Here is a 13510-nt window from a genome sequence, read left to right on the forward strand (position 1 = left end):
CTTTCTTTGCATTACGATCAAAGTATGTAAAAACTGAGATACAAGGGAGAAATGGAGAAAAACAAACCTCACAGACTTCTAATATGGCCAGTTTTGAGTCACAGAAGGAAAAGTAGTGTCTCACCCACTATTAGGAGGACTTGCAGAAGCACTGTTTCTCTTTAAGATTTCCCACTACTTGTCCATTTCTTGGGCTCTGTTGTCCAGATTTTATTTATGGATTGCATTCATACCCTGCCAAAATCCAAATTACCTCTCAGCCATCAATCATGAACATCTTCAGTTTTTCCATCAGAATTCTAGAGTTGGATGAGTCATTGAAACCAACTCAGAAATCACACATCTGAATTAATGCCTCTCCAACAGTCTCTCGAGGTCAGGGGTCTTCAAACTTGGCCCTTTTATGACTGAGCACGCTGGCTGAGGAATTCTGTGAGTTGAAGTCAACAAGTCATAAAAGGGCCAAGTTTGAAGACCCCTGATCTAGCCATTATCTGAACATATCCACTGAGGGGAAGACAACAGCTTCAACTATATGCCTCCCTTCCTGGTAGGTTTTTAAAAACATTAATTTTAAATCTTATTTTATGTTATTTAAACTCACTATGCTGTATTTTACATTCAGGAATAATAGAGTACAAGTCTTAATCTACTTGACCCTTCTCCCACCAGTTTTTATCCACTCACCATATTTACAGAATAGAACATATCTTTTTCTCTCTTCTATCTTTCTATATAAAAACCTAAAATGTTTTTCTCATCATATGGAGTCTGCTGAAGGGTAAGATGAGGGGAATAACAAAATAATATTGTCAAAGCTCTTAAAAATAAAAACATTTTTAAAAAAGATGATGTGCAAAAATTCTAAACTATTTGGTCTTTGAAGCTTGTAAAAAAAAGGTGGTATGAAATATGGGACATATACTACTCAGCTGCAACCACAATGCCCTCAGATCAGTTACTGAATGACTGTACCTTAGAGGCTATTACAGACAGAAGTACTGAAACTGAAGTAAAATTAAAACTTATGTGGTGAGAAGAATTTTAGTTTCACTGGCTAAGGTTAGGGAAAGTGGATTTCACTAATACTGTCATTTGAGTAATCTGACTTTGATATCTCGAAATAAATGACTAGCACTTTGCACATGAAATACTCTATTGGAAACTTTATGGTCTGTAAAAGATGGTGACTGACTTAGAGGGAAATATATGTTATCAGGACGTAACTTCCCTTTATGAGACCTATGTATTCAGACACAAAACAAGCCAGCTCAATGACATGATTTTAAAATGTGTTATGCTGTGACATTTTATCCTTGACAATAGTAAGGGTTGGGTTTTACTATAACTTTTGGCTCCTTCTGTCTCCCCTTAAGCCTCTTCCCAATGATGAAAAATGAAATGACTCTCCTGTTAGCTGCCCCTCAATTTTGTGGAATATAAAGTAATAGTTTCTGAACTTGCATTCAAAAGGTGGCACAAATTATGTGTTAAAGTTAGTGTTATAAGTGACAGTATCTTGAGTTAGCTTTGAGCAAAAGATGTTACTTGCTCTACCAGTTAATGCTGTAAAAGACATTTATGGATCTGAATACAGGTGACCATTTAACAACCTATAGTAAGAAGTTGAGTTTGATGTGGAAAAAGCACATTTCCTCCAACTTCAAATAGACAGACTCTTAGATATTCAGACTCTTCAATCAACATTACACCCTTTTTATCTGTATTACACTCAGATTTTTTATTTGCAACATCTTCAAGCTGCTTTAAAAAGATAAATGACAGGTTATAGCACCCTTAATATGTTTTTTTTTCTTTTAAAAACAAAAAAGAAATTACAAAATCTTCAATGTGTTACCACTAAATGAAAAATGACCAGGTTTTTTAAAAGAAAATTTATTAAACTGTCACAGTACTTGCAGATGATAAAAACTCAAATGTAAAACTAAGGTTGTAATATTAAAACGTTCTGAATTTAGACGGTTGTAATATTAAAACATCTCTGAAAATAGAAATATTACATGTTGCAATTTTTTAGGTATATGTGTATGTGTAGTTATAAGGTATATATGTTATGTTGGTACATGCATGCGTTTATATTTTATACAAACACACATGCATAAAATGTATATATAGACAGTAAGACAATTTACCCATTAAGCACTTCCTAGGATATACTCAAGGGAAAAATGGAGAATTTTAAGTTTCACAGCTCCCATTCTTGGAACATTTACATTTATTTTTTATCCAACTAATAATATGAAGGATCAGTTTTTCATCTACAAGCATTATCAACTATGTTACACTCCTACCATACAGTACTATAACCAAGCTACAGTCTTCCTTTTAGTATTTTGGTGGCTTGCTGTGCTATAAAGCAGATTCAAACATATTCATTGTTTAGAAATTACTCCTGGCATCTAAGGCCTATAATTTGGGGATAAACAGGGGTACATTATTATCCAGTCTGATTATAAAAGCTTTAAAAATCCTAATTATATTAAGAGAGTTGCGATAGATGGAATCTCTATAATTCTGCAATCTGAAGAAAAACTGCTTGTACAGATCTGTTCCAAACAATGAAATTTTCACTAGAGAAAGGTTTTTGCATTTTTCATTTCATTTCTTCCCCTACCTGTTTCCTATGGAGTTGGGAACATTTTTATTTTGGAACCATGGATGACATGTCTGATAGTCCCTGTCATTTGATTAAACCTTCACACTCTAGAAAGGGTACGGAGAAGAGCAACAAAAATGATTAGGGGACTGGAGGCAAAAGCATATAAGGAATGGTTGCTGGAATTGGGTATGTCTAGTAGTTTAATGAAGAGAAGGACGAGGGGGGACATGATAGCAGTGTTCCAATATCTCAGGGGCTGCCACAAAGAAGAGGGAGTCAAGCTATTTTCCTGAAGGCAGGACAAGAAGCAACGGGTGGAAACTAAGCAAGGAGAGAAGCAACCTAGAACTAAGGAGAAACTTCCTGTCAGTTAGAACAATTAACCAATGGAACAACCTGCCTCCAGAAGTGGTGAATGCTCCAACACTGGAGGTTTTTAAGAAGAGACTGGACAGCCATTTGTCCGAAATGGTATAGGGTTTCCTGCCTGAGAAGGGGGTTGGACTAGATGACCTCCAAGGTTCCTTCCAACTTTATTATTATTATTATTATTATTATTATTATGGATCATCGCACAGTCAGCCAGATGTTCAGACTGAATTTGGCATTTTGTCTACCTATCGAGTCCTTCCCAAGGACCTGGGATAGGCAGATGCGAATGTTTGATGTTATTACAGATATCGTCGCAGGATGGAAGCAGTTCCTAGTAAGGCCGCCTTTTGCAATTGACTAATGGCGAATTTGTCAATGCCAATGGTGTTCAAGTGGTGCTCCAGTTGTTTTGGGATTGCACCCAAGGCACCTGTGACTATTGGTACTACCCTTGCTTGCTTTTGCCACAGTCTTTCTATTTCTATTTGTAGGTCTTTGTATTTTGTTATCTTCTCCAGCTCTTTCTTATTATTATTATGGATCATCGCACAGTCAGCCAGATGTTGTTGTTATTATTATTATTTTGGGGAGGGATAGAAGGCCAGCTAGATTAAGAATTTTCTCTTCATCGATGTGTGTGTGGAGGACGGAGGCTCCCACTTGAATTTTAGAACGAGATTACTTCCTCAAATGTATTAAGGATGCAACCCATTTAGGCAGTTTTTAATTTTTAAAAACACACATGAATTCATGTTTTCGAAAAGTGAAAGTCTGCCAAGTTATAGTCAAAATTGTCATCCAGTAAACTCTCAGTTACTATGCTTCTGCAAAATTCAAAATTGATTTCCTTAAAATGCCAATGACTTAAGAACTCCACTGTTGATGAAAGGAATGAACAGATAAATGGATAAACTATAAAAAGCATAGTTCTCTGAATCAACCAAATTTATAACCTAATATAGAAATGTTTATAAGGAAATATATCAGACAAGAGTTCCATCATCTAACTATGCCGTATTAAAAAAATCCATACAGTAATTTCACATATTAAAAAAACCCTAAAGGTTTAATAAAGTTTCTTCTTGTAAGCTTTGCTGTCAGAGAAAAAAAGTACTCAAGAATCTCATGAAATGACAAAATTACTCCATTTAGTTAAAGAGACAGTAACAGTACTTCAGAGATTCAATTTATTCAAAGCTAAATGCTAACTGATGAATTACATTTTAAAATGCTTTCACAGGAAGTACACAGATTATTGAGTTCCCTTCCCCTCCTCATTAGGAAAAAAACTTCTTTTTATAACCCTTTTCTTTTTAATGAAACAGGAATCAAAAGTAGGACTTACATGTAATTTTCTCAGAATCTGTGCTGGCTAATATTCTCACGAAACAGGGAAGTGGATATACGGAGAAATTAATCGATTACAGAAATCCATGAAGATATGAACACTGTAAGATTCACAGGATGATCTTCTGGCTGTTCAGCAATCTAAAATACAACATAACATCACAGTATTGAAAAAAATGAGTTTTCTCTGCCTTTACGTTCCCTGAAATAAGATCAAATTAGTATGACATATGGGTAATGCATTAAACGTACATTTTGAATCCATACTTGTAGTTTCATTAAAAAGATTACTTAGTGAACTTACATTTACAGGATATGTTAATGGTAGCAAAGCTAGTCTTTTCAATGCTCAAGATTTCCAAATTTATCTTCAATTAAAAAATATGGCTTGCCTGTTACCCATTTGTGATCTGCAAAACCTGAATCTGTAGTTTAGCAATAGCAAATTCTAAAATGCTGCTATGTACAGGCACAGAACATAGAGATAAAAACTGAGGGGGACCATAAAAAAGAATGAAATAGCCAGGTTGCCTTTTAATATCCTGCCTGAGCATCTCAAAATGATATTTGCAAGTACTGTATATGAAGACAGAGATTTTAATATACCTTGAAGTATACAGTATTTCAATAACCAGTGTCACCTCATGGAATGATGGGCAGCAAACAAATTTAATAATTAATAAAATAAAATAAACTTTAATAATACATTAGTATTAATAGCTAATAATATTTCAACATAATTCATGTAACCATTTTTTCACATCACATCACTGTTAGTCATCTAACAACTGGAAACTTCATGATGCGTTGCTATAGCATGTCTTATCCATATTATGATTTCTCCTTATTTGATGTTTACAAATGAATTATATTGTCTATTGAAAGTATTAATAGTTAAGGTGAAATTGATGCTTTCTGTTACAGCTCATTTAAGAAAAACACTGTTGTTACTTGTAGCCACAGAATCAGCAGATACATTTCCTTGAACCATGCAGCATTCAATTTTTTAGGTATAGATTAGATATAGAAATATCCTCATAAAGGACTGCTGTTAATCTATATGAGAAGAAAAGAAACTTTGGGTTCAGTTTAATATTTTAAACCCAAATAATCATATCTGAGCTGAAATTAATTGGTATTTTACAGAAAATATTTATGAACAATAACTGTCTTGTTCTCATTTTTTATCCATTCGGAAATTATTCAACTTTAATGCCATTTTTGTCAGCTGATTTCATATTTTTCTTTGCTCTCACCATGTAAGTATGCCTTACTTGCTGGATATTATCCCTCTTCACTTAGGCCACCATAATTATCCAGGTTCACTCATTAGAGGAAAAAACAGTGGTCAGGGGAGATAAAATTACACACAAATATAAAATGAGCAAAGGAATGAGCATCAGGATAGGTTCAATTTAAGGGATGAGAAAGATATGTTTGTGATAATGCAAATGCATGATGTTTATGCTTGTGTCAAATATTGTACTGTTTGCGTGATGACAACCTGATATGTGTGTGGTTATTCTGACATCACTTTGGCTTGTGGAGCAATTGAACTTAACAAAAAGAGGAAAAGATGTGATTGAGAGAAGAATAATTCCACAGCAGTAAAACCATTATGTTTGTCTAGAAAATTAATACTGGAAAATATTAAATAGAATCATTTCTACAAAAAGCACAGTTTGGTTTTGTCCTTCTTAGAATGAATGTCTGTTTAATTCACAAATAAAGTATAGGAAAAGAAGCTGGACTGGAATAGGAAAATTCTGTCATAAAGAGGAATGGGATAGGGATAATAGAAATAAAGGTCGCTTTGTAAAGAGTTCTCTCTAGCATTGCTGCTTTCATAATGGTAAAAACAATACATCTGCAAAATATTAAGTATCTTGTTAAAAAGAAAAGACAACTGAAATGTTTAGTTCGGGGCTTAAAAATGGGTTAGGAGATTTTAAGCACAGCTTAAACAGTAAAAATACAGCTTCTAAGAATTTGCAATTGTTCCAAAATATTGAAAGAATGAAAGAGGAGAGGTAAATAGGAAGCATCTAGTATGGTAGCATTGGGCTAAAACTCCCAGCCAGCACAGTGCATACAGACTATGAATTCTGGAAGTTGCAGTTCCACACATCTGGAACATATCAAGTCAAGGAAGTCTTGTCTACCACATGGTAATCATAAATGTAGTGAGCCTGCATCCTAGCTATACACTTATAGCCAAGTTCACATGAACAGACATGCTGTTTAGTAGCTTGAGGCTATTGTAATTTTTCCCTTCTACAAATCAAGCCATACATGGGGATTCTGATTGCAATGTAGTTAGAAAATGAAAATCATCATCATCATCATCATCATCTACCTTCTATTATTGTAACTGTGTTCAAGTAAGAGTAAGCCTATCACATACCTACACAGACCACCAGAAGGCACTAAAAATATCTCACAAGATGTACTGTATAGTGTATAAAAATAAATTGTCCGCTCTTCCCTCCAAGAAGGAGGGAAGTCATACAAAACCTCACACATAGGGATGGATATGTTACATCCCAGCTCTCTCTCCGAGAGCTTAAGGGAAGGTGTTCACACAATTCTGAGGTAGCAGACCTGTGGTTACCTGTTCAAAAGACTAAGATGTAAGTTATATTTATTTTATTTTATTTATACATCAAATTTAGAAACTGCCCATCTTACTCACAGTATACAATTAAATACATAAAAAAGTATCAAAAACCATATAAATATTATGGCTTATTAAAGTTATATGTTATGCAGACTCTAAATACCATGGAGAAACAGATTTCAGCTATTCTTCTCTCTGTCCTTTTTTAAAAACAGAAGACTATTTTATGAGACAAGTAATATGACAGAGGAGGTTTACATCCTGAGAACTAACTCTACAATGTTCTTGTAAGGGCTGACTGATGTTCACTGGTGTAAAAGCCTGGAATTGAACCCCAAACATTGCATTTCCTTGTTGCAAATGTTTCACTCTTTATTTCTCTCCCTGTGTCCCCTGACATCTTTGCACTGCACTGAGCAAGCCAATGCATATCAAATTTAACACATGATCAATAAAATGAAAGCTGGAATTCTCTGCTCAAGAGGTCATGCTAGGGTAAATTGTAACTTAACCAAGTCCCAAAGCATAGCTCAACAGTAGTGTGTCTTCTCTAAGCCGATTCCACGTTTCTATTTTATATAGCCATTCTGAAATATAAGAACAGCTGACAGAAATAACTTCTTTTTCATGGTAAAAATAACGTACCAACCGTGAGAATATAGTTGCAGTACTATGAGAAGTAATTTTTTTGGCTATGTGCAAACCTAGTAATATAAGTGAAAACACCTATTTATCAGGCAGGCACATGGAAAACAATTTCCTACTTCACAATTCAAGAGGAAGAGACTATGAGAGACTAATTGGTCAGCTTTCTTTGAAAATCTATGACTTCTTTAAAATTAGTAGTTCCTAGTTAGGTGCCCAACAGATATATTTTATTACAACATTCATCAATTCAAAACCTATATATCAACTGTTCCGGCTAGAGATGATGGATATTGATGGAAATTGTAGTCTAAAACAAATAATGGAAAACTACCATATGGTAACTTTGAAAAAAATATTTTAGATAGATACATTATAGGCAGGCCTCGACTTACGTCCACAATTGAGCCCAAAATTTGTGTTGCTAATTGAAATATTTGTTAAGTAAGGTTTGCCCCATTTTACAACCTTTCTTACCACAGTTGTTAAGGGAATCACTGCAGCTGTTCAGTTAGGAACACTGTTGTTAAGTAAATCTGGCCTCCGCACTGACTTTGCTTGTTAGTTTTCCTCAGAGCTTTATACAATATACAATGCTTTCATTAGTGAGTCTCCCTGGCTATCCTATTTGTAATAAAATACATATAAATTGATAATTTAAAATTTATATTTTAGGTTAAAACAGAAATATGTTGTTCTATACCCATTGGCACTTTTGTGCCAATAGACATTGCCTTGGTTCCTGCCAGTTTCCCAATTTCATCTGGTTCTCAAAAGATCACTTAGAAAACAAAATGGTTACTTAAATATATATTTATTTTATTTTATAGACATTTTCTATTTCTCCTCCTAGTACATCACCACTTACTAACGGAGTATATTTAAGTAAGTAATAGTGCATTTTAGATATTATAACTTTTATGTAGTAAAATAAAGGAAAGTTGGGTTACCCAAAATTTAAATACTATGGATATTAAAGGTTAAATTGGAATACTGTAATTAAAAATTAGGTGAAATTTAAATACAGGACATGGATAAGCATAAATATATTGATAAATGTTTTAACTGAGCTTGTTATAATTACAAATTTACTAGCTTAAATATGATATAGCAAATGTTAAGGGAAATAGAGAAGGAATTTTTTGATGATGTAACCTGAGATATGTACCAAAGATTTTGTTATTGTATTATTGACTACCCAATCACCACACTGCTTTCTAAATACTTAAATGTAAAACTGGAAAACCAATAAAAATTTGTTATATGAAAGAAAACAAAATGGTTGAATGCTAATTTTTTTACCCTAATCAATGCCCCTCTTAAGGAACTACTTAATGTCCTACTTATTTTTTTACCCTAATCAATGCCCTTCTGAAGGAACTACTTAATGTCCTACTTAATATCCACCAACAATGGCAGGGCAAGCTACTGTATATAAACAGGGAGCAAACTCCACATTCACAATTATTGATGTTACCCATTGGATAATGAAATGTCTACAAGCTTAAATGTCTACAATGAAGCTCAAAGAGCACTAAGGACTCCATCACTTTATCTACATGTAGTTAATTGTTTCCTGAGTTCCACTGAACAAGTTTAAGGATTAAAAAAATCTTTTTTTCCCACCAAGACTTTAAAGCTTTTCCCCTATAGAAATTAGGTATTAAAACTAGCCTACAGAACTAGTCCTGCAGCTCCCAAAGTTCTTCAAAACTTTAAGAACAAATTTTAGTAGGCTGTATCTGAACTAAAGCAGATGCTCATACTTAGATGAGCAGCAAAGTACAATTTATTATACAATTGCTAACTAATGATCATCTCATACCAAACATACTAATTTCGACAGTACAAAGTAAAGGAAATATTACCTATGTTCCGTTCCTTTCAGAGTTTAATAGAGAAATTTCTCTCTGAAATAATTTTCTCTGCATAATACAGTACAGCATGTCACAGGGGTTTTATTATTCCATTTAATATTGAGAGCAGTGGATAAAGGCATGTTCATAGCAAACCGTTATGTATCTCCACATTTATTTAAAGGAATTCTCACACGGGCTTTCTAAAGAAGTAAAAATGCTTTAGTAACAGAATATACTTAACAGGAACTTGCTAAGACCTAATAATTTAGTTTCTATCAGTTTTATGGTAACAGCTCCATGCCTGGTACATAGTATTTCTTTGTTCAATGCCAACTGACAAAGAAGCGTTAAATCTTGCAGAAAAAACAGAATAACTTACCAGTCATGTAAAGAGCTTCAACAACTGTAGTTTAAGCATAGCTATGCTATTGTCATTTTGTGGAATCCTGCCATATTTAACCGGAGGTATTATCTGAGAATTAACCTGAATGTCAGAAATAATTACCCTTTTATATTTCATCATCTGAACTTTTAAGTTACCCTTTCAAAGAACTGTAACTCTACCTGTTGAATTAAGTTTAAAACCAAATAATGTACAATAATCCCTTCAAGGTACTTAAAGAAAAAATGGCTTACTTCAGTCATAAAAATATGGTTGCCTCAAAAACAACAGGATTAGCTGCTAAGTAATGATTCACAAAAATATAGTGTACCTGTAATATCCTGTTGTACATGTGACATACTGGTTATCAACAGATTTGTGTTAACATGCAAAGATGTTTTTAATGTCCTTCACTTTCCTAACATTTCTATTTCGATATTAATGCAGTAAATTTTTCCCACTGTTTGGCAATGGATTTATATACAGTATTTTGGTATACAATAACAGCTCAATGGGAACAATATAATTATTGTTCTAATTGAAAACATTAAAATGGATTGTGTTCATTAATTCATACAGGCCTCCCTCTCTTCTATATACTGATATATAATAAAACCTTCACAATGCAAATTTTAAGCAGGAGAATATAAAATACTAATATAACAGAACAAGATTGCACTAATATATCGTGTTTTTGTATAACTTCTCACAGGAGAACCATACAATATTGAAAATAAGTGATCCATTTGATAAATAGAAAAGTTCCTTTTCTGAAACAAAAGAGTAACCAAAACCTTTTACCCAAGTTGTACAACTTGACAGATTGATGCAAGCAGGCCATGTGCTGAGCTTCTACTTGGATCGCCTGGAATTACCATTCCTGGTCAGGACACCATCCAGATATTTGGATTTCATCCCTCAAGTTTTTCAGCAATGGTGATACTGACTGGAAATGCTAGGGATCGTAGCCCACTAAACTGGAAAGCTCTCTGGTTAGAGAAGGGATTTGTAGAAACTTGGCTGAACTTTTGATATTCACTCTTGTCCCAAAATCTTTAGGTGACGTAGAATGTTTCTTAGTCAATGGCTTTCACAGTGTATTCATGGGACATTGATTGCCCTTACTATATCTTTATGTGGGATAACCTGATTTGATAAGGAACCATTATTTATTGCTATGAAGAGGTGGGGAACTTTTAATGACAAATTTCTAGAACTATTGGATGTCATCTGCCTGTTTCATTTTAGAAACACTCTTTTTAGGATAGTTTTCACATATTTTAAGGGAGTTTCATACATTTGGCTTAAGGGGATATTTATGCTCTACAAATATCTTTGTTTCTATTTTTCTTTAAAATGAGCTCTTTAAAAATATGATGAATCGAAACCTTAAAGTGGCCAGATTTTTTTTTTCCCTCCAATTTTGTGTAAAAGCTAATTTAAATAGTAGCAGAGAGATGCTGCACTCGTGAGAGACTCACAACACTTCTTCAGAATCATTTTCAAAGCATATATTTAGACCTAATGTTTAGCTGTTATGGATGACATCAACTTGTTTCACAGATGTGCTACTTTGGTTATGCAAACACTATTCCTAGTTGCTCTGCATGATTTTGAAATTATTCCAGTGCTGATGAAGCAGACTTCCCCAAGTTAAATATACTGAAAATCAAAATTTGACTTTAAGCAGAAAACTCTCAGTAGCAGAGATAAACTATTGTATAGATAGAATTTACAAAAGTTAATTTAGTGACCAAAGTTACAACAACATTGAAAAAAGTGACATGACTGTTTTTCACACTTACAATAGTTGTAGCATCTCCATGGTCATGTGTTCAAAATCTGGATACTTGGCAACTGACTCATATTTATGACGGTTGCAGTCTCAAGGGTCATATGATCATCTTTTGAAATCTTACAAGCAAAGTCAATGGGAAAGCCAGATTCACTTAACAACCATGTTACTAACTTATCAACTGCAGTGATTCTCTTAACAACTGTGACACGAAAGATTGTAAAATGGGGCAAAATTCACTTAATAAATATTTCACTTAGCAACAGAAATTTTGGACTCAGTTGTGGTTGTAAGTCCAGAATTACCTATACTGAAGATTCCAAATACTTTGTTGGAGACGTGCCTATTTGGGGGGGGGGGCGCAGTTGCTGCACCTAAATAAGGAGCATTCAAAAGACTTTTCATGTAGCTGGTGAAAATATAAAACAACAGAAATGGAATTTCAGTCATCTTTATAGTTCTATGGAACTATGGAACCCAGGGTGTATGTCAACCCTACTGATGTAATTGATGCTTTAGAGCAGTGATGGCGAACCTTTTAGACACCGAGTGCCCAAAAACCACCCCTTCCCTTGCCCGCAGGGCCACCTATCACCTCCACAGCCCACCGCAACAAATCACCCAGGTGGTCCTGCAGCGCCATGGTGGCCATGCCCTCCGCCCACACCCCATAGCATCAACTGTGTGCAACGGGGCATGAGGGCAGAGTCTTGTCTCTGCTGCCCAGCTTCTATGTCCTTGGCTGCGCTGCTCCACGTGAGCTGCGTCCAGGGGCAACTCTCCTCTGGGGGGGGGCTGCTAGTGAGGAGGAGGCCGTAGGGGGAGGTGGGACTGGGACGACAGCATGTGAGCCCAAAGAGAGGGCTCTCTGTGCTGCCTCTGGCACATGTGCCATAGGTTCACTACCACTGCTTTAGAGGTTTGATGATAAAGCTGGCTTAGCAGCCCAACCAATAATGGAGGCTCAGCCTGGAGGAAGGGGCACATGTCACCCCCTCTCTGAAGTTTACACCATGACTGAAGAAGGTTTGGCTTGACCCTCAATCACTGACTTCAATAAAATGAATACAAAACGTATTTTTGAAAACAAAAATTGTATTAAGGGTAACAATATCTGGCCTTTGGTAACATTTACAACAAATTCCATACAATGCCATGACTGAATTACATATCACTACATATTCATTCATTAGGAATTTGTTTTCCGCTCCAAAAATTAGAGGCACAAGTCAGTGACAACTTACTTCAAATGTTGTGGATAGAATATTTTTTCTCACAAATGATTTTGAAGTCCCAGATGAGTTTTAGACTATTAATTAAATAAAATTACCTGTAATTTTGATTTTCTCTGCGATTCAGCAAAGTATTTTGCATTTTGAGTTGACATTCCATTTTAGATATATTCCTGAAAACGGAATAATTAAGATACGGAAGTGGTACATTTTTGACTCATATGTTTTTGACTCACATGTTTCTTTTGTAGTGTGACAGAGAAATGCAAATTTTATTTTTTCAGTTAAACTATAAAGGGAAAGATACATGCTTAATTGTGATGTCCTTTTGTTAGACTAATTATAATAGCAAACTGACTTGTTTATGGCTAAGCTATTGGTGCTGTTCTGACTGAATAGAGATCTGCAAATTAAATTTAACTTTATCAACTAAAAACTATTCCTAAAAAGAAGCTAACATGAAACTGAAATACAAAAGCTGCCACAGCATTAAGTATCTGAGTCATCAATTACTTTTTCCAACTAATAATTATCACTGAGTCAGTCAGTTGAATCATCTAGTGATTTTATGTACACTTTTTCTTTTGCTGTTGTTTTAAAAACCTATATGTAACTATTTCTTATATTTTTGCAGATATTTC

The 13510-nt window shown here is 34.5% G+C and overlaps 1 protein-coding gene across 7 annotated transcripts in view; it reads right to left on the reverse strand.

The window, feature by feature from the left end:
* BACH2 (BTB domain and CNC homolog 2) overlaps window positions 1-13510 on the reverse strand; it is a 195773-nt gene that overhangs the window by 77783 nt on the left and 104480 nt on the right. For all 7 annotated transcript variants that reach the window (XR_005556686.1, XM_039343133.1, XM_039343138.1 and 4 more), the window contains exon 2: window positions 4338-4480. The gene's annotated coding sequence lies outside the window, so the exon portion shown is untranslated. The remainder of the gene's footprint in view (window positions 1-4337; window positions 4481-13510) is intronic.

Source organism: Crotalus tigris, unplaced genomic scaffold, assembly GCF_016545835.1.
Source record: "Crotalus tigris isolate CLP2741 ecotype Arizona unplaced genomic scaffold, ASM1654583v1 scf7180000017833.3397121, whole genome shotgun sequence".
In the NCBI taxonomy this organism is placed as follows: Eukaryota; Metazoa; Chordata; class Lepidosauria; order Squamata; family Viperidae; genus Crotalus; species Crotalus tigris.